Source organism: Mustelus asterias, chromosome 11, assembly GCF_964213995.1.
Source record: "Mustelus asterias chromosome 11, sMusAst1.hap1.1, whole genome shotgun sequence".
NCBI classification, from domain to species: domain Eukaryota; kingdom Metazoa; phylum Chordata; class Chondrichthyes; order Carcharhiniformes; family Triakidae; genus Mustelus; species Mustelus asterias.
Window position 1 is genome coordinate 26,384,239 of NC_135811.1, and position 22,755 is coordinate 26,406,993.

At 38.6% G+C, this 22,755-nt stretch overlaps 1 protein-coding gene across 4 annotated transcripts in view; it reads right to left on the minus strand.

Moving 5' to 3' along the window:
* Positions 1-22,755, minus strand: part of vti1a (vesicle transport through interaction with t-SNAREs 1A) — a 343,061-nt gene that overhangs the window by 208,627 nt on the left and 111,679 nt on the right. The gene's annotated exons all lie outside the window — the stretch shown is intronic.

Below are 22,755 nucleotides of genomic sequence, written 5' to 3' on the forward strand. Positions count from 1 at the left end.
AGCAGGCTATCCCAAACCCAATGAATGGTTGAAAGAGGTAGAAGACCAGGAAGACAGCGATGAAAAACACAAAGAAGAAAATTACAGCACAGGAACAGGCCCTTCAGCCCTCCAACCCTGCGCCGAACATGCTGCCCGACTTAACTAAAACCCCCTGCCCTTCCGGGGACCATATCCCTCTATTCCCATCCTATTCATGTACTTGTCAAGACGCCCCTTAAAAGTCACTACCGTATCCGCTTCCACTACCTCCCCCGGCAACGAGTTCCAAGCACCCACTACCTCGTACATCGCCTTTAAATCTTGTCCCTCGCACCTTAAACCTGTGCCCCCGAGTAATTGACTCTTCCACCCTGGGAAAAAGCTTCTGACTATCCACTCTGTCCATGCCTCTCATAATCTTGTAGACTTCTATCAGGTCTCCCCTCAACCTCCATCGCTCCAGTGAGAACAAACCAAGTTTCTCCAACCTCTCCTCATAGCTAATGCCCTCCATACCAGGCAACATCCTGGTAAATCTTTTCTGTATCCTGTCCAAAGCCTCCACATCCTTCTGGTAGTGTGGCGACCAGAATTGAACACTATATTCCAAGTGCGGTCTAACTAAGGTTCTATAAAGCTGCAACATGACTTGCCAATTTTTAAACTCAATACCCCGGCCAATGAAGGCAAGCATGCCGTATGCCTTCTTGACTACCTTCTCCACCTGCATTGCCACTTTCAGTGACCTGTGTACCTGTACACCCAGATCCCTTTGCCTATCAATACTCTTAAGGGTTCTGCCATTTACTGTATATTTCCTATCTGTATTAGACCTTCCAAAATGCATTACCTCACATTTGTCCGGATTAAACTCCATCTGCCATCTCTCCGCCCAAGTCTCCAACTGATCTATATCCTGCTGTATCCACCAACCTTTGTGTCGTCCGCAAACTTACTAATCAATCCAGTTACATTTTCCTCCAAATCATTATATATTACAAACAGCAAAGGTCCCAGCACTGATCCCGGAGGAACACCACATGTCACAACCCTCCATTCAGAAACGCACTTTTCCACTGCTACCCTCTGTCTTCTTTGACCGAGCCAGTTTTGTATCCACCTTGCCAGCTCACCTCTGATCCCATGCGACTTCACCTTCTGCACCAGTCTGCCATGAGGGTACTTGACAAAGGCCTTACTCCATGTAGACAACATCCAATGCCCTACCCTCATCAATCATCTTCGTCATTTCCTCAAAAATCCCGATCAAGTTCGTGAGACACGACCTCCCCTTCACAAAACCATGTTGCCTCTCACTAATACATCCACTTATTTCCAAGTGGGAATAAAGTCTGTCTCGAAGAATCCTCTCCAATAATTTCCCTACCACTGATGTAAGGCTCACAGGCCCATAATTACCTGGATTATTCTTGCGACCCTTCTTAAACAAAGGAACAACATTGGCTATTCTCCAATCCTCTGGGACCTCCCCTGTAGTCATGATGTGGAGATGCCAGCGTTGGACTGGGGTAAACACAGTAAGAAGTTTAACAACACCAGGTTAAAGTCCAACAGGTTTATTTGGTAGCAAAAGCCACACAAGCTTTCGAGGCTCTGAGCCCCTTCTTCAGGTGAGTGGGAATTCTGTTCACAAACAGAACTTATAAAGACACAGACTCAATTTACATGAATAATGGTTGGAATGCGAATACTTACAACTAATCCAGTCTTTAAGAAACAAAACAATGGGAGTGGAGAGAGCATCAAGACAGGCTAAAAAGATGTGTATTGTCTCCAGACAAGACAGCCAGTGAAACTCTGGCTGAACGGATGAATGAACACCGCTCGACAATCACCAGGCAAGACTGTTCTCTTCCTGTTGGGGAGCACTTCAGCGGTCACGGGCATTCGGCCTCTGATATTCGGGTAAGCGTTCTCCAAGGCGGCCTTCGCGACACACGACAGCGCAGAGTCGCTGAGCAGAAACTGATAGCCAAGTTCCGCACACACAAGGACGGCCTCAACCGGGATATTGGGTTCATGTCACACTATTTGTAACTCCCACAGTTGCGTGGACCTGCAGAGTTTCACTGGCTGTCTTGTCTGGAGACAATACACATCTTTTTAGCCTGTCTTGATGCTCTCTCCACTCCCATTGTTTTGTTTCTTAAAGACTGGATTAGTTGTAAGTATTCGCATTCCAACCATTATTCATGTAAATTGAGTCTGTGTCTTTATAAGTTCTGTTTGTGAACAGAATTCCCACTCACCTGAAGAAGGGGCTCAGAGCCTCGAAAGCTTGTGTGGCTTTTGCTACCAAATAAACCTGTTGGACTTTAACCTGGTGTTGTTAAACTTCTTACTGTGACCTCCCCTGTAGCCAGTGAGGATACAAAGATTTCTCTCAAGGCCCCAGCAATTTCCTCCCTTGCCTCTCTGTATTCTGGCATATATCCTATCAGGCCCTGGAGACTTGTCTACTTAATGTTTCTCAAGAACCCCAATATCTCCTTCTTTTTAATCTCAACATGACTCAAACTATCTATGCATCCTTTCCCAGACTCATCATCCACCAAGTCCTTCTCTTTGGTGAATACTGATGCGAAGTACTAATTTAATACCTCGCCCATTTCCTCTGGCTCCACGCATAGATTCCCTCCCTTGTCCTTGAGTGGGCCAACCCTCTCCCTGGCTACCCTCTTGCTCTTTATACATGTATAAAAAGCCTTGGGATTTTCCTTAATCCCGCTGGCCAATGCTTTTTCATGACCCCTTTCATTCACTCTCACACACTTAGCTAGCAGCTCAGGCACTGACACTTTATAGGATAGTTTACAGGAGAGCTTAGAGGTGGGATTTTCTTGTGGTGAGACAAGGATTGGTAAGAGACTGGCCACGAGTGAGCTGCAGTCAGAGCAGGGGACAAAGATAGTGCAGCTGTCAGCAACCGCAGGGTATGATCACATGAGTTCTGCTGCAGTGGATTCCAAAAAGAACTCCGATGGATTAGGCGACAAGAGAAGCCCTATGGGAATGCATAATGAAATGCTTGCATTCAATAGAAGGGCTACAAACAATGTCAAGGATCACAGAGGATTCTGACAACCACTTTCTGTTTTTGCAAAGTGTTTAAAACCATTAGCACACAAGGAGACCAAATTGTGATGCAATGCCTGATGGCGACCGTCCCAGCACAAGCAGAAGCCACCATTCTGGGTGCTCCAGTGGAAGCTCAGACTGCTGTCACCATAGCTATCTATGCTAATTTTCAAAAGGGCTTGCGAGGTGTCTCAGCAGCTCAGTAGTCTGTCCTCCAACTGATTATTAGGATTTGTGAGGTGCCCATCCCAAGGGGAGTGGCAGTGGTACAACGCAGCATGAACTTGTTATCCTCTCTCAGGAAAATTGGGTCACTGTTCCAGTGTCCTTGATGTTGCCCAACAGCCAGCCATGCAGAGATGGTGTAGTCTGGATCCAGACCATCTAGGATCAGAGCTGCTCGAGGTCACCCTGCAAGGCCATCTGCAGTTGCCCTCATTGAAAGTCAGCAATCTTCCACCAGACATGCCAGTTCACACTGTGCATAGCAGGCCAAGACACATAAAAAACAAGCACTAGGGGAATGCACAAGGGTGAATAGTTGATGTTAGTATGCAATATGGCATGATTTAATTTACAAATTTGATTTGGAATGTTTAGTTTGTGGTGAGTCTTATTTTTGTATTGTAGCAATGGACACTGCATGGTCATTAACCGAGGGATAGTAAGATATGAGACAGCTGCAATGGGGAATTCAAGTTGCATTTACTGGCATTGCATTCAGGTGAGTCGATCGTGGGCAGCCCAGTTAGAAATGCCAAGCGCTCTGCCCTCATGATGACAAAGTTACACTGCATGCAGCAGACTACCATGCAACTTGACATGTTCTGCAAGGTGCTGCTGGACACTTCCAGAGCAATCCAGGCAGCAGAATTGTTGGTTATACACTGTCCCTCAATTGTCCAGTAGACACCCTCTAATTTGTTATGCAGAGGACTCCAGCAGAATAAAGACATGCTTGTTTCCAGGTAATAACACTGACCTGCACAATACCTTGCATACATTTGCACATCTGCTGGGTGTTGGGAGTGGCATCTCTTACAATTACAGTACATCTCAGAGCTGACATGGTGCCCACAAAGCAACCTGCACAATGGGAAAGCCAGCAATTCTCACAAAGGTATGCACCTGCTTTGCCTGTTTCTCTCTGGAAAAAGAGAATGAAATATATTCAGCTTTCTTGGAATATAGAGTTTCAGTAGCTCCACTTACACAACAGTAGGCTACACCCAGGGGTAGTTGCAAATAATACTTGCTCCAACCTGGAAGGAGCAAGATGCATAGAAGTTTATGGTGATGGTTACCTTCATAGTCACTGTCAAAGCCATTCACCTACTGGTTAAGGCTGCAGTAGCAGCTTTAGCAGGTGATAGATTTCAGTGAAGACCTTCTTAGTGAAACTGTCTGACACTGTTTCTTGCTGAGGTTCACGTATCCACCCTGGGTGGATATGGCCTCGCAACTGAGAATTCATCTCTCTCTCCCTCGCTTTTCCAGCAGCTTATGCTGCCTTGTGTCATCTCTGTTTACCCTCCCTGTCAAGCTGCGGGCCAAGGGGATTCAAACTGCTGCACCCATGCTAGGGAGCAAGTAGCTTGTGCAGAATCCTTGAAGTCAAGTCAAAGTCATTCAACATGTACCACATCATTCCCTACAGACTTCAGCAACTTCAAACCACTCTGGAAACCAAACAACACTTCTACAATCACAGCAAGAGCTGGTAGAAATCAATCAGCAACTGAACTGAAAGTAGTTGATGATCCCTTTAAATAGCGCTGGTAGGGGGTCCTTCTTGCTGTTGCACATGCATTCAGCTGTGCGAGGTTAAGTGATGGCGTCAGTTCAAGCATTAAGCTCCAAAATGGCAGTGTTGATGTCAAATCAGCTTTTTACACTGTTTGACTTCACGATCTGCCTGTACTGCGTACCTCTTGCAGATGCTTCCTGTGCCAATGCCCAAAGCAAAGCGTTGTCTGGGGCGGATTACAGCAGACGTGTGTGTGCACACCACAGACACAATTTGAGTAAAATCAACATGTGTAACGCTGAAAAAAACAGGCACTATAAGAGAATAATTTTGCACCCTGATCTTTTTGTTTCTTTTATTTGCCTGGTCTAAGATTAAGGAGAGATGAAGGACTGGGCCACAGCAGTGTTACAAAAGTATTACAGGGAAATTATACATTCTTACCATTTCTTTATCAATAAATGAATACAGAACAATTATCCTGAAGTGTTGTTCATTGATAGTTATATGATGAAAGGCTTCTGATGATACAAGCTTATTCTCCCGGTATTATGGCTATTAGCTATCCCTCAACTAACGTAATTGAAAACAAATTATCTGGTCATTATCTGACTGCTTTTTATGGAACCTTGCTGTGCACAAATTGGCTGTGACGATTCCCTACATTATAACAGTGACTACACTTCAAAAGGTGCTTCATTGGCTGTAAAATGCTTTGGGACTTCCTGATGTTGGGAAAGATGCTATATAAATGCAAGCTGTCTCTTTCATCTACTGTTTAAAGCTTCTCGGCAAATATTTAAAGGGTTGTTACCAGTTAATAGATAAAATCCTGAACCAAGCTGTTGAGTTGATAGGAACATAGAAGCAGGCCATTTGGTCCCTTGAACAATCCAACATTTAACTAGATTATGCCTGATATTTTACCTGATCATCATCTTCCCACATTATCCCTTAATGTCATTAGTATAGAGAAACATACTGACCTCTGCTTTGAACATGCTCAGTGACTGAATCTCCACAGCCCTGAGGTAGAGAATTCCAAAGATTTAACACACCCGACTGCAGAAATTCCTCCTCATCTGTCCTAAATGGTTCAGACTGCATTTCCTGGTTCTAGACACCACCAATCCACCCCCCAAAACCACGGGAAATCTTTCCCACATCTACCCTGTTGATCTGTGCAAGAATTTTGCACAATTCAATGAGATCAACCTCTCATTCTTTTAAATGCTCGAGAATACAGGCCCAGTCTCCTCAATCTTTCCTCCTAGGACAATCCCGCCATCCCTGGGAGGAGTCTGGTGAACCATCGTTGCACTCCCTAATTGGTGAGAATATCCTTCCTCAAGTACCGAGACCAAAACTGCACACAATACTCCAGCTGTGGCTTCACCAAGGCATTGTACAAATTTGTGTTTGTATGTGTTTGGGCAACCAGCAACTGGATACCTTGCTGGGCAGGATATATTTTTTGTGAGCAGGATATATTTTTTGTATAAAACTAGCTCTAAGATGACATGTCAGGCAGCAGTAGATTGGAATAGAATTAATCACCTGTGGAAGAAATAATAATGATGTGGAGATGCCGGCGTTGGACTGGGGTAAACACAGTAAGAAGTCTCACAACACAAGGTTAAAGTCCAACAGGTTTATTTGGTAGCAAAAGCCACTAGCTTTCGGAGCGCTGCCCCTTCGTCAGGCGAGTGGGAGTTGTATTCACAAACAGGGCACATAAAGACACAAACTCAATTTACAAAATAATGGTTGGAATGTGAGTCTTTACAGGTAATCAAGTCTTAAAGGTACAATGTACAGGCAGCGCTCCGAAAACTAGTGGCTTTTGCTACCAAATAAACCTGTTGGAAGAAATAATAATCAGGGAAATCCAAATACCGTTGATGGCCAACTATCCGGCGTAGCTTTTTATTAGGTCATTTGGGGCCGGAATTCTTCTTACTTGTTCCATGAACTTGTAAATCAACAACATATAGGATGGACAAGCAATGGGAAACGTACTAAGCTATGAGGATCTGGCTGGTTAAATGCCAGTAGTTCCCCTGGAAACACTTGGAGCCCTGATTGTAACATGGACAAAATGAGAACCCGCCCACCCCCAACTGCCAGGGGTTTCAGGGATGGAAATGCTGTAGAAATGTAGTGGTTTACATCAGCCTCCATTTTAATTCTACTGCTCAGATCATTCCCGCTGGGTGGGCAGGATTAAAATTGGGGTTTTGTCTTTAAATTCACCGAAATTAGGCACAAGGTGATTGTGTGGACTCCATATCAAGCAAACAGCACTGCTACGTAGATTCCTCTAATGTGCTTTGGAGGCTCATTAAGTTTCCTTAAGTTCTAGTTAACTGATTTAACCAAAATAAAGTAAGGACCTGTCACAAATCTTGCTCGAAGAATAAAGCTGCCTAGAAGACAAAGTTTTTTTTGTGCATTTATGTTAACGCCGGAGCTTAAACAAGCAACAAATAAACCTTGACCACAAAGGCCAAAATTGGCACAGTCCACTTGTTAAAGTTGCATTTAAAGCGACACAGTGGCTAGCACCGCTGCCTCACAGCGCCAGGGACCCGGGTTCAATTCCCGGCTTGGGCGACTGTCTGTGTGGAGTCTGCATGTCTTCCTAGTGTCTGTGTGGGTTCCCTCTGGGTTTCCTCCCAAAGTCTGAAAGACGTGCCGATTAGGTGCATCGGCCATGCTAAATTCTCCCTCAGTGTACCCAACAGGCGCCGGAGTGTGACGACTAGGGGATTTTCACAGTAACTTCATTGCAGCGTTAATGTTTTGAAAAATAGGTAAAGACGAAAAATAAAGTTAAATATGGTTGCATGAGATTGTGTACTTAAAGTCATAGAGATTACATTTAAAATGGTTTCTTAAAGAGGGAGGTATCCTTGAGATTTTTCATTCGAACCGAGTAACTTATCAAGTGAAGGAGAACAAAAGGAAAGTTTGCACAGGTACAGTGTCGTAAATCTGGTTATCTGAAAACTGGAATTCTTCGAAAACCGGACAATTTGGGATACCACAATTTGTTATGTAAATTTTTGATCTAGCAACCCCATGACTATAGTAGAATTTAAATATATCACTGAAGAATTGAGAAATATAAATGCAAGCAAAAGGATTTTGTAGAACTAAAGCCATGCAACAGTAAATAGCAAATCGATGAATATAAAGGGTCAGAACTCACTTTATTGCTTTGATTACTACTTACGGATTTGCAATACTTGCAGAAACTATAGCTTATGACATTTCAATGCACACAAAGTCTGAAGAATGAGTTTCACCATTATGTACTAATGCAAGGGAGGTGAATTAATATGCAGACATTAACCCAGTGTGCTTCAGCAATCAAATAATTTCAACTGTGTAAATGTTAATTTAGCTCCCTCATACGGTTGAGCTCAGCATCTCCCTTTAAGTTGATTCTGGTGATGTGAACAGCATTTATGAACAAATACACTCCTAGCTTGCCGAAATCAAATAAAAGCAGAAGCAGAGGAAAAGTAAAAGAATTTTAAAATAATCATTTTATTTCTCTTCTTTAAATTACTGACGGTGATTCACATCACCATTACATCGCATAGGGATGGATAATAAATGCTGGCCTAGCCAGCGACGCCCACATCGGTGAAATATTTTTTAAAAATACATCCTTTAAGAGCAGAAACTCCCAAATCACTTGTGACATCAGTCATGTAGACTAAAATATTTTTGATGAACACAATTATACAATGTGCATCTTAATAGAAAATACTGACCACCTCCCATAGTTAAAATACAATGTTGGTATGTAGGCATTGCAATTAATCAATGTCCAAAATTGCATTTCATGTTTAGCAGGTTTTTGATCATGATTCTGTTCTACACAGATGCTATAACATACATATGTATGTATGATAAATACATATATTAAAGCTACATAACTTGTTGCAGTAATTTGTCTTAGAATTTCCCATATTTATAATCAAGTGATGATTTCACAAATTACCTGGGAACATACAGTCAAGATGGCAAACAAGCCATGCAATGACCAAGAATTAATACTCCAAACCAGGGATATAAAGATCTCCATTCTTAGAGCTTTGTGTAATTTTAACCACAGTTAGAATTAGAACTACAGTTTGGGTTTTAATGTGGAGGTGTTTCTTAAGAAAGCATTTGAAACTGCTACATTAACAAAATAGTTACTTCAATTTTACAAGAATCCTCCATGCAATTATGTAAGATTTTTCAAAGATACCTGTGGGGAATATCTTGAAGAAAATAGGAAGTAAATTCAGTTGTAGAAAATACATAATACGCATATTTGATTTTGCCTAGTTGGAGTACACAACCATAGATGAAAATTCTGAAGATTTTCAAATAGCTCTATGAGAAATATTTGAAGATCAAGATATTTTGGTGCTATATTCATGTGTCACATACTTTCTTTTCAATCCTGTAAGCTTTTTAGAAAGCAATAAATGCAGCATAAAGCACATATCACCCAATTCAACGAGTCTGAATTCAGTTTGAAACCAAGTGTCATATTGTTGCAGATATTTCAGGTCTGCTCATAAAACATTACCAATTGGCAGAAAATAGGCCAGTTTTTAAGAAGAAGGTCAATTAGTATACTGAATTACATTAAAAAAACCGCAAGCTTTTACTTTTAGTAAACTCATAGGAATAAATAAATGAGGTGTATATTGTGCAAACTATAATCTAAAAAGAAAGATGAAAATACAGACCAATATAAATATTTTAGTAAACTGCCACACAAAAATACATGAATGTTTAATTTAGGCGCTACCTATGTCATTATCTGTTATACATTCTACCACTGATTCCCTTTTGGGAATCCCAAAATGCATGCAGTTTTTTAAATCTCCAGATATCAGCATTACTTTATATTCTGTCGAAAACACACACACACACAGCCCTATGTAGGGGAAAAGCTCTCATTCCCTATATAGCACATACAGTAACACATGAAAGGTACATCTTTTAGAGCCTCTACAGAGTCACAGCAAGTTTTTTTTTAAGTTTCCACATACCACATGGGACTTTGCCTCCTGAGAAATTAGCAAGTCCATTTTGAGTTTTGGCATAAGAAAAGTCTCCAGATATATATATTTTTTCCTTCCAAAAGCAAGCAATAACTATCTACCAGACCCGTCAGATTTAAAAGAAATATGAAGAATTTACTTTAGTAATTTTGCACTTTTATTAGATCTAAAGTTAAAACATAAAATAGTTCAAAGTTAAAGATGAAAAGTCCTAGCTATCAAAATAACTTTAAAACCTTAAATCCAAACAGTGCTCAATCTGAATTGTCTGAATGAGAGATTAATTTCAGCTTTACATATGCTTCAGATTTACATCCACAATGCTGATACACATATAATTTAAAAACATTGTATGTATGCTTAAGCTTTTAGCTTAATATTTGTGTTCACATCATAGGTTTGAAGGGTGATCTTAATTGTTATGATCTATCATATTAGCATAGAGTGCCATTGATGTTAATTCACCATAATTACATAAATTGTTGCATCTCATTCCAGCAGACTCCAAGCATGTCTATTTAGGCTATTTCTGACAAGTGGGCTCCACTTTATACTTACCTTGGAGTTTCAAGTATCTTGTTTATCTCATTGTATTAAGTTTTGTATAGAAATTCTAAATATGTTGGAGCATATGCACTTGATATTGCATTGCATTAGCAAGGAAAAAGACGTGGAGAATAAAATATAGTCAAGTCACGGTGGCACAGTGGTCATTCAGCACTGCTGCCTCACAACGCCAGGGCCCCAGGTTTGATTCCGGCTTGGATCACTGTCTGTGCAGCGTCTGCATGTTCTTCCCGTGTCTGCGTGGGTTTTCTCCGGGTGCTCCGGTTTCCTCACATAGTTCGAAAGACATGCTGGTTAGGTGCATTGGCCATGCTAAATTCTCCCTCAGTGTCCCCGAACAGGCCTCGGAATGTGGCGACTAGGGGATTTTCACAGTAACTTCATTGCAGCATTAATGTAAGCCTACTTGTGACACTAATAAATAAACTTAAAAGTACATAACACTGTATGAGTTTTAGTGTTTCTAATACCTATAGAAATTCTAAATATGTTGGAGTATATGCACTCAATATTACATCCCATTAGCAAGGAAAAAGACGTGGAGTAAACAAAATATAATTAAGTCACGGTGGCACAGTCGTTAGCACTGCTGCCTCACAGCGCCAGGGACCAAGGTTCAATTCCGGCCCTTAACAGAGATTCATAGAGGTTTCATTTGCTTTAGTTGTGAAGAATGATATACATATATGGTGAAATGAGTCAAACTTAGATGACGTAAAATTCCAGTTGTGCTGAAGATATCAACCATTTCAGGCGGTAAAACAGCAAGTCCCATAGAATGATGCCAGTGATGATCCAAAATGACACACCGGTAATTCCGGATTAGCCAAATTTGTCTAAGCTTGTCATATGGTGGCGGCAACTAGAGAGTGGAGTTAACCACACAAAAGTGCAAATAGTGGAGCCCATGGAGGCTGATAAACCTGAAGAGGCCGATGAATGCTCGCTCGCTCACTCACCTCCCTGTTTTCCTAGCCAATGCCACAAGGCTGGAGAGACGGTTTGGGATTTTGCACTGTAGCACAAAAACACCAAACAGCACGTTTGACTGCAGTGATGACACGGTGGACTGTAGTGCACACATCTGGTGACAGCACGCTAAGCAGAAAAAGATCTCAAGAGTTTTGCTGGAGTTAACTACCAACATCGGTCAAACACAAAGCTCCTGCCTTTTCCAAGGACAGGCCATTGTAAGGTGTGGACAAACTGAATAAAGTATTTTTCAACACATTTACTGTACTACTGTGTTTCCATTTAGTACTTCAATCTATTGTTTCTGACATAGGCTGTATTTGTCGGCATATCGGGTTACGTCGATATCCATTCTTGTGGGAATGGGACCTCTCGGCTATTATGAGGCTCGGCTTAACACAAATTTGGAGATAGATCCATTGGGATTTTATTCAAGATTGTACTGGAAGCATTTCCTTCCTTTTAGTACATGATACAAGTAACTGAATACTAGGACATGGAGCAGTAGATGTCGCACTTTTCATGTTTTGTACAAATTATTTTCCAAGTATATTATGGCCGGTCTCTAAAGTTTTTAAAAAAAATTCATTTGATAAAAATCATTCCTGAGAAAGCTATTTTCTATTCTCAAGTAGAATGCTGAAAGTGTGTGGACATTAGCTGGTTCATGCCCCCAGAAGGTTTTATTATTTTAATTTTTATATATTTACATTTAGCTATTTTATTTATACTTAATGTCTGTAGGCTAAAATTAAATGTGTATCACTGGTAGGATTTTGAAGTAATTGTCTTATTTTGTACAAACGTTTTGATGTTAATATAGGTTGATACAAAAAAGGCAATCGTGACACCATTAAGAAGGAAGTTATTGCAAGGAGTATTTTTTTAAAAATGGTAAACTGTAAACCAAAACTCTAGGCATAGGTTAGATTTTTGTGCAATTATTGGAGTCCTCAAGCTCAATCCTTTATTTTCTATCGAAAAATGCTTTACATGGAAACTAACTCTGTAGCGTTCCAAAGCGATAATAACTGAGGGATGATTCTGAGGTAGCCTTCCATCTCATGAGATAACGGGATGCACCTTGGTGATTAAATTATGTGTTAAACGTCACCTGATGTGGCTTTGGATCTCAACTCCAGCATGGTCATTTCTACGGCATTCGCTGCAGATGAATACATTGGATTGAGAAGATGCAACATTCAATGGCCTGTTTCCTCTTTCCATTTCTCCTTGCCTCTTCCAATGCCCCTCCAACAGACAGCCTCCAGAGGACACAGCTGTCAGCAATTGGCAAGTTTTCTGTTTGCGTGCAGGCACTTGTGTGTGGGATGAAGGTTACATTATGTTACAAAAGTGAAGCTGAAGTAGTCTATTAAAGTCATCTCCAGTTGAAGGGTACATTACTGTGTACAACATACAAAGAACAAGGTCTTCCCAGCCCTATTCTTGTTTAATTTTGTTTCTGCCAGCGATATTGTCAGGTTGGGCATGGTAAATGGCAGGTTCTGGTGATCTAATTGAATAATTTGATCACTAATGGTTTTGAGTTCTATGTTACAGACTGATACAGTTCTAATACTGGACAATTCTATCTCATAACTTGAGTCTAGGAAAAAGGACCTGGAAATTGATCACAAGCATGGTAATCAAGAACAATTTTCTCTTAAGAAACAACTTACACATGACCATATTTTAGGCTAATAATGAAAAGCAAGACAAAGTAATATTGATTAACAGAATATGTATTGAAAGATCCAATTTTTAAATTGCACCTTGGCTAAGCATTTTGAAGCATTTTGAAATTAAAGGTACCACATAAATACAATGTGATTATTTATTTGGGTCAAAGCATATTAACCGAAACATTGTGAAGTGCATTAAAGAACATACCAAGAAGTTGTAATTTATGTTGAGTATTGGTATCCTCATTATATATTATATCCCAATTTAAAAGCAACAAGAGACAGCGCTTTTTTTTGGGTTGTCTCTCTATTTGTTTTGACCCACCCAAGATTTTCCCCAGGGCTCAATTCTCCCTCCTGAAAGACTGCATTGACCATAACATTTTCCCTGTTAACTAGAGAAAGTCTGCACCATTCTAACACTGGTTTCTTTGTAAGCATATATAACATGACCCAGTGACACTACACAAAGATAGTAATTATTGAATTACACAGCCTGTCACTGTCGTTTGTGTCACACCTCTAACAGGTGCCATTAACAGAACTGGCAAATTATAATAATCTTTTCAAGCCCTCTGTGGTCCTAATAATGCCTTTCTCCTGCCCACATAATCAATGTATGAACAGTAAGCCATTTATATTGTTACTAAATATAGTGAACTGAAAGCTTTGACTTGTAGCTTGTTAAGATTGAAGAGCATTTACTATAACATTTACCATAAAAATGATTTACAGTGCAGGATAATAACATACATTACGAAGCACTTAATATCAACAGCAAGGGATGGGAACAGAACCATCAGTTGCAGTTATTTCTAATATAAAATAGCTCATATAATTTATTTTATGGAACTGTGTATATTATGTAGTTTGTGTTCTAGTCAAAAAGTGATTCTTATTTTATTTCAAATTTCTTAAGTATATGTAATAAAATATACAAAAACATTGAATAGAACTCATTAATTTAAACTGCAATTTCAGGTGAAATCCTACGAAATTCAAACATCTTCACTATTGTGCACTTTTTGATGGGTTTGGTGCAAAATTTAAGTGTTTACCATAACATTAAAAAACATTTTATCAGAATAGGTTCAGGTCTCAGTCAAAATCAAGCACAAATTGCACATGGTGAAGGAATGCATAGGAACTTTAGTCTTTTGCATTTTCCATAAAATTACATTTACCAAAAGAAAAAATACTCTGCAATGCTGGTTTAAATTTCAAGTTAATTGATGTTTTTCTTTTAAATGTATTTTAATTAACAATCAATTCAAAATCAGATATCCCTATGTCACATTACAAAGAAAGAATGTCTTCCCTGACTGTCACCTCGCATTCCTAACTACAACATGTAGAATATATTTTCCTTAAACAGTGACTGTAGAACCGTGTGTGCATGCGCATGCATGTGTGTAAAAATTCACATTAAAAATGTTCTTTCTCCTCCGTGACACAATTATTCCTTCGAAATTTGACTCAGTAAAGTTACATGTTATAAAGTATTGAACAGTGTAAAAACAAGCTACAATAAAACTTTAATGTTGAGAATGTCAGACAGCCACATTAATCACTTATTCAATGCTAACATTACTTGATGATTGCTCTCCCAATAAAATATTGCTCAAAATTGAACATGTTGTAAAGATTAGGTGGTGGAAGTGGGGGGAAGAGTGGTGGTGGTGGTGGTGGTGGTGGGGGGGGGGGGGGGGGGGGGGGGGGGAGAGGAGGTTGAAATGTCAAGAACAAATGTTCAATTTTCATAATGATTTTCAGCAGATAAACCAATGTTCTGTGTTTTGCAAAAATAAGCTTCATTTGTTTAGCCCATTCTTTTGTTTTCAAAAAATAATGAATTTAATTCATTGTTTAAAAGTCCTGCTTTGTTTGATGATAATTCGCCGATAGCATACATCGCTAATTCTTTTGGCAGAAGCAAAGAGATAATGGGCTTTTGATTTCCATTTTAAGAGCAATCACAATTCATAGTAATGCTTAAATCGAGTTTATCAGGAATCCAGGAACCTTATGTTCCCAAAACAAGCAAAAGTTTGAATGGACAAATGAAGGGAGAATCATCTTACTGTGCACCTTTTAATGGGTTAATGTTCAAGTGCTTACTATAACATTTTTTTAAAAAGTTTTATCAGAATAGTTTCACGTCTCAGTCAAAATCACTCCTCTACAACAATCAATTAAAAACACTGTAAATGTAAGATAAAATTTTAGACTCAAATTCTCCTTCAATGTTTACTGATGTGAACAATTCAACATACACCTGGTAAAGATGTAGTATTTTTAAAATAGAAACTAAACTATAACATTAACCCCATATTGACTTTTTCTCTGTGTTTAAGATTTGAAACCGTTGACTAGATTACTAGTGAATTATCTCCCTTGCTAGCTTATGCACTAGCCAAATAGACAGAACGAATGACAGAGAAGAGATTGAAACTTAGAAACAGCTCAAGAGCGCAGCCTATCTATGTTTCTCCATCTGTGTCATTTTAAATTCAAACTAACTGAAACGGTCCATTTCTGAACACTTTGATCCAGCAGGACTATCTATTGCATATTCTGAATATTTCTATAATTTATCTCATTAATATAATAATCCATCTAATAAATAAATCAACTAACCAACTTTTCACTTGGACTTTGAGTCCAACAACATTCTCCACTTGCACAGTTCTTTTTGGTGACAATTCCTGAATCAGAAATTCACTTCTTAGCAAATCCAGCAGTTCTTCAAAGTCTGGGTTCCACTTCTCCCCTCTGTTTTCCATTTCCATAAGATGACTGACTTTATTAAACAAAATTAAGTCTACGCTTGGAGTGTTTTCCTACCAGTTCTAAGCAGAGAGAATTAAAAAGATAAAGTTTATTTATTAGTCACAAGTAAGGCTTACGTTAACACTGCAATGAAGTTACTGTGAAATTCCCCTAGTCACCACAGTCTTGCGCCTGTTCAGGTCAATGCACCTAACCTTGTTTCTGGCGTTCTGTAAAATTCACAAAACACAGACCACTAAATCACATGATGAAGAATGATCTATTGCCACCATTTTAAAAGTAAAAGTGCGCAGCAACTAAACTGCATTTTTGGTAATGCAGCTTACCTTCAGTATATCAAAATATAAACTCTTAACATTGAATTGTTCCCTGAAGCGTAATCATTAGAAATAATTGCATATCTCCAAAAGTTCTAGATTATCTCCTGTTTACTAGACGTATTACTTACATATAGGATTACTTTTTATTTACTGTATGGATGAAGAATTTGACCCCATATTAACAATGTGCAAAAGTATAAAACATCTGTAAATACCCAGTTCTCAATGATCAAATTGAAACTGAAATGAAATCCTCCTGGGAGGCAATAGTAAACAGAGAGCTCTGATACATAAATATTACTAGGTGACCCAGATTATTTTGCAACAAATGTTTTAAATTTGAACATGTATTACAATCTAAAATATTTGACAAAAAAGTAAAATACAAACTGCAAAAATACCATTGAAGCAGGTTTATTTATAGAATTTTGCCGGACCAGTGCTGAGCTGAATAATACAGATGCACAGCTTCAAATTTAGCCTTGCTTTAGAGTGGCCATCCGACAAAATTTAAAACGATTGTTCAAATCACATAGACCAACCACACATGGGAAAGTTTTCAGGCATCAATTAAGAAATTGTAATAAAACACAGTATGAAGCAAATATAGCACAAGGTACATTGCCAAGGCATGCTTATATTTGTCAAGGAGGTACTGCATTTAAAATTCAATTAACTCTTCTGACATGGGTTAACAAAAGTCGCACCTAACATTTTTAAGGTTTTTTTTGTAATTTTGTAGTATTAGAATGCAAGTAAGAATGCATCAAGTTCATTGATTTCAAATGTGCATAATGCACATGTTGGCAAGAAGTGAAGGAAAATACTTAATTGACTATAATCTGAGTATTTAAGATAAGCATATTCTATAAACTGCTGTTTGTCAACTTGTTTTTCTCCTTATAATTTTGTGATTTTGCAATTTTTTTTATCGTTCATCACTAATTTGTTTACTGATTCCTACCCTCAAGTTACACACCTCAAGTCAAAAGAAAGAGAAAGTCAAAAGAAAGAGAAAAACAAGAGTGCAGGAGCAAATAATATATAGTATATGTATGTGGAGAAAACGTTAGTGCACTTACAATTCAAATATGTTTACAATTCTTTGGTTAGTAAATGCATAAGCGTGGAATGACAGCACATAATAAGCAAAAAAATTATTTGGGATGAGGTTTGTACATGTGCAAATTTTCGACCTGCAAAATGGCAGAATATTTGAAACAAACAATACCTTAAGCTGCTCAATTATCTTTTCAAACATATTAATTTAAATTATTTCACTGCAAAGGTACTCAAAAATTTGTAGGTTACAAACTAAAACATTAAGAAAAAAAATTTGTTTTTTAGAAAAACAACTTTTAAAGCATTTTCTTTCTTGGCTTGAAATGGTGCTCAGCTGTCACAAGGCTTGGCGACATCTGTTTTTCCTAATTACCAATAGCCTCTTCTTTTTGAGGGTTTTTTCAAAGAAAACCAAACACAAACTATTGAATTCTCTTAAAGCCCTGTGCTCTTTTAGTCTTCTGCTGGCCATATCGTGGTGAAGATCACTGCATGTTGAGCTGGTCATTGTGCAGATTGTGTGCTTTGTTTGGGGTATAAATTGGTGTTTGGGCCTTAGCTACCGTAGTTCAAGCGTAAAAATACTTTGCCCATCACACCGTATACTGTTGCCAGCGACCCTCTAAATCCTTGAACCAACTGTGTCCTTTAGTGTCACAACAGATAATGCTGATTTATTACAATGTGTGAGTTTCTACTGATTAAAATAAGCCACAAGCACGTGGTACTGGAATTAGCACATTTAGAAGTCTGTTTCCCACATCCTATTTTGCGCTAGTGCGGCTGATCCCTGCAATTCTACGCGGGTGCAATTTTAATGACTGCTACGTTTTTGATGTTTCGATGAAAAACGCTGCTAGGTGTTTGTGGCAGCACTAGATACCGAGGCTGAATTGCTCTGATTGGAACGCTGTGACACTAGCTCTGTTTACGATATCATCGGTGTCATTTTCCTTTTAACGATAAGACACTTCCCTGACAAGGCTCGATTAGGGAAAAAATTATTATTACATTCACTTTTTTCAGACAGGGTGGTGAGATAAACAGGAGAGAGCCTTAGGGAGGAAAAAGGGTGAAGATATAAGAAAAGCAAATAAAAAAAATTCTTCGCTTCCATCAAACTATTTAATTAATAGAAAAATAGTTGGAATATTGTACTATTAGTTCACCACTAATTTGCTTTGTTTGTTACCATGCTTTCATTGCTCCTAAATTCCAGACTTTATAATGTTGTAGTTTAGATTTTTTTTAAATCATGATGAGTCTTGTATCATATGCACAGTAAGAGGAAATGTTACTCATCACACAAAAAGAAATACCAGATAGAAGACTAGAACAATCAGTATAGATTTTGTTTAAGCCTAGAGATGCTTCAGTAAGTAACTAGACACAGGACTTTCCTTAAATACTCCAGCTTCTATGGGGAAGCTGTATAGTGAGCTGATTCACTGGATGTGCCCATTAAAAAGTAAACCTTAATGTGCCTCGTCATACTTGGTGTTTCCTGCATGAGGGTCTAATTATTTTATTGTCATGAATTTAAAGATGTTTGTAACTTTGAAGAACTGCAAGGAAGTAAATAATGCCGTGCCTTTTTTGAATTCTTGTTGCCCTGTAATGCTTGGCATAAAAAAAAGAGAGTAAACATAAGATTAATCTCACAACATTAACTGTTGGTTGTTAGCAGTGCAAGATTAGAAGTAATACAGGGTGTTAATGTTTCATGTTAGGTTTTTGTCTATCCAAGGTAATTATTGGAAGAACAACCAGATTAGATTCTCCAGTTTTGCTTCTGTTGACTAAAACATCAATACTGAAGTTACCAGAGGCTAGGGAGAGATCAGAGTGTGATGGTTACAGGAGTACTTGAATACCCATCGTCTGGCACAGCAAGATCTCAAAGTCTCCAATAGGCTTCAAAGGGACCCGATTATTTTTTTTCCGAGGCCCTCTGCTTTCCAGTGAAGCTGTAACCATGATTTTTTTCCACCTAATACCACAGAAAAAAAAATCAAAACAGGCTAAACAAATTGATGTACTCTTTAATATAGTCAGTGCATCATCATAGGATCTTGTGTCTCGCTTGCTGACAACTTGAGCTCTGTGTACCATACATCTATCACTTTGTTGGCAACTTCAATGCTTCAGGAGAAAAAAAAAAGCCTCTCAATTGAGTTATTGGCACCTTTGATTGACATAGCCTAATCAGCTTATCTGCACATTAATAAAGCTGATGGCCTGCAGAGTTGGTCTTGTACCCAACCTCAATGAACTTCCAGAAGTGAAAGCCTCTAGGGCCAGCCTAATAGCACCAGAAGCCATTTACTGCTGAATGCTTCCAGAAAGGGCTGAGCAGCAGCGAAATGGCTTAAATGTGAAAACCATTCCGTCTGTTTTGAGAGATTTTTATTTCCTGCAATAAAATGTTTTTCCTACTCAGATCATGACCTTTTAATGTTAAGTGTCCCTAAAATATTTCACATAATGCCGCATTTAATTGTTCAGCCTTAAATACGAGCATTAATTCCACGAACACTATTTCAGTCACCTGCAATGGCACCAGTAATAAATAATATACCATATTATATGTGTAGAAATATTAACTATTGCATGATACTCTGATGACATTCCACAACTGGAACAGATCCTGATCGAGGTGGCAGAGAAATATAGTTTTCTACAAATTCAGCTTCTTCAGAAAAACCTCCAAATAGGGAATAAGTTAGATTTGCTGCACCAATAAAATTGTTTCACTTACAACGCTTACTTATAAATTTAGTGCTCAAAATACGGACGACTTGTTAATTTAACTCCATCAATACAGTTCAGCTAGTGTCCTAGTTCTGTTGTACAGGTAAAAGCAATCATTTATTTCACATCTTAAGGGATCAATATTTCTCACCTGTGAAAATCAAAATTACATGCCAAATATCAAACAAAGGGATGCAACTGTGATGTTGTGGTTTGTGATGGAACAGAATTGTATCTTTTAAACTGTTAGCCAAATTTTACTGACATTCAGGTGTCATTAGACTAGATATTGTATGTTTCATTTTTAGACTATAATTTTGATTAACACAGTGTTACACTTTTGCTCTGACATTATTTTTCCAGCTTCTCTAGCATGGACCATTTCTCAAGTAAATCAGTGGGCAAATGCCAGACTCAACCTCTTTTGCATAAGACACTAGTTACCCTGGAGAACCTGCCCCCTTATTGTACTCAGATCTCTGTGGGAACCTAACCTTTGCTCGATGTCAAAGCAATTTCCCACTCTCTATAACTTATGCTATCTAATTTCCAATCCAAAAAAAATGCCCAAATGCATCAGTCTATCATACTGCATACCTTCAAGCTGATTTCTTATGCAATCACCTATAGCATTTACAAAGCTTCAAACCTCAATGAGTGAAGTAAAATACTGACAAAAACAAACAGCAGCCATCAATTGTCATGCAACTTATACTTGCTTAAGCAGTGGCTGTTGCGCACAACCTGAAATAGATAGAAATTGCATTTATTTTACCGAGAATGAAGAGGTTAGTGGAGAAGTACATGGCTGTAATTGAATTTCAGGATTCTGACATGATCAGAATCCCTAGATTCAATCGCTGCCTTTTATCAGACCATCAGCTATCTATTAGCCTATATACAGAAGTCTCACAACTCTCCAAAATAGGGTAATGATTTCTCAGTATAACTAACCCCTTATTATCCAAGGTCTAGTATAATGAATGCTTGCAAAACACTATCATCCAGTCACATAGCACAGTCACACAGAACACACAGTGACAACTGCTGGCAGCAATAGCAGAATATGCAAGGTTCAGGAGGAAAATTCCAAAAGAAAAGCTCCAAGAGGACAAAACAAAAAATTGTGCTGAGGGAGCTGTTGAAAGCTTTTAGCAATCAATCTGTAAAAATTGATTGATCAGAAATTACTCACCATTGATCAGAAATTACTCACTTTCCATGTAAAATATTTAAAAGAATTGGCTTGATTTGGTAATGAGTTTGATAAACTAAACATTTATCAGTGTTTTTTCTTGGTGCTAAACCAAGCAAGGTTGCTGCTGTGAGATCACTTTTTCACCCCACCAAAATTTTTCCCTCAGCTCTTGAAGGTGCCAACTCTTTGCTGGGTTGCACCTTCACACACACACACACACTATCCAATAGTTTGTTGAATGCCCAAGCAGCCATTGATTGAATGTAAGCCTTGATAGTGTGTGCCAACCTCCTACTCCACCAAAAGGGGCATCTCAGCTGAGCCCAATACTAGCTACAGATGTAAGCTTCAGCCAGGGCTATTGAATGGCAATCAGGGGCAGGAATTCTGGCTGTTTTTCTTTTTAAACCTTCCAGATACCAATTGTAGCACCCTGACAGCTGACCCAATTGAGACTGGTTAACACAAATACAGATTTAACATGGATCTTTCTGTCTGTATATTTCAGTTAATTAGATACAATATATGCTGTCCCCTCAAATCAGGAAGAAAAAATAGCTGGCAATTCAAACATCATTGAGTTGTATATTTGTTAAAAGCTTCAATATCCACAGATTTCTCTGCTTCTATGTCGGTCTTATTTAGTTTAATCCAGCAGATGAAAGATCATCCTACCTGTTGTTAATTAATTTTAACTATACTGGCAACAGAACATATTTTTGTTGAACACTTGTAGCTTGCCATTATTTGGAATGACCTCCAAAAGCTCTGTGCATTTTTCTGTTTTTAGTCTGCAGAGACATTCTATTTTGCTGCTCATAGTTAAACTCTCTCTCTGTACGCCATATTGGATGCTTGTTTTACCTCCACCGTCCTTTCTATACAAGGTTCTCCCACTCAACCTTTTTCTCCATTCACTTACTCTGCCCACCTGTGTTCATACCAGTCTCTTGTCTGTTGCCTTTTCTTACTCTTGGCATCATCTGTCAGGTCCTGTTCTTTTTGCCTACCTCTCCATAGGACTTCTCATCTGAATCTCTTTTCTCTGCTGCAGTCTGATTCTGAGTGCTGCAAGGCTGCGCTGCCTGACCTCAAGCTCGAATTATATCATTTCTTAGCATCCTTTCAAAGACAAAATATTACAGATGAATATAAAACCATTTTATTTCTGAGAAGATCAACCTGAATAACATGAATTCAGAATATTGAGTACTAACTACCTATACAAAAATAAATTACCTATTAAAGCCAGAATGTAAAAAGCACAAAGCCTCAGTTTGCCGCCCAAAGTCACCAAGTGATTTATTTCTGCATTAACCAGTCTTCTAATTGATTATTATACATATACACACATATTTTCAAACCAATTCAAATTTTCTTCTGTGCAAGTAGTACAATAAAAGAGTTAGGTGCAAGATTATAAATGTAGCAATTCCACCTCTGTCAAATATATATTTTGTGCTGTAACAGCGCATAGACTCTTGTTCTGCTTTGTTTACACAAGTAATCA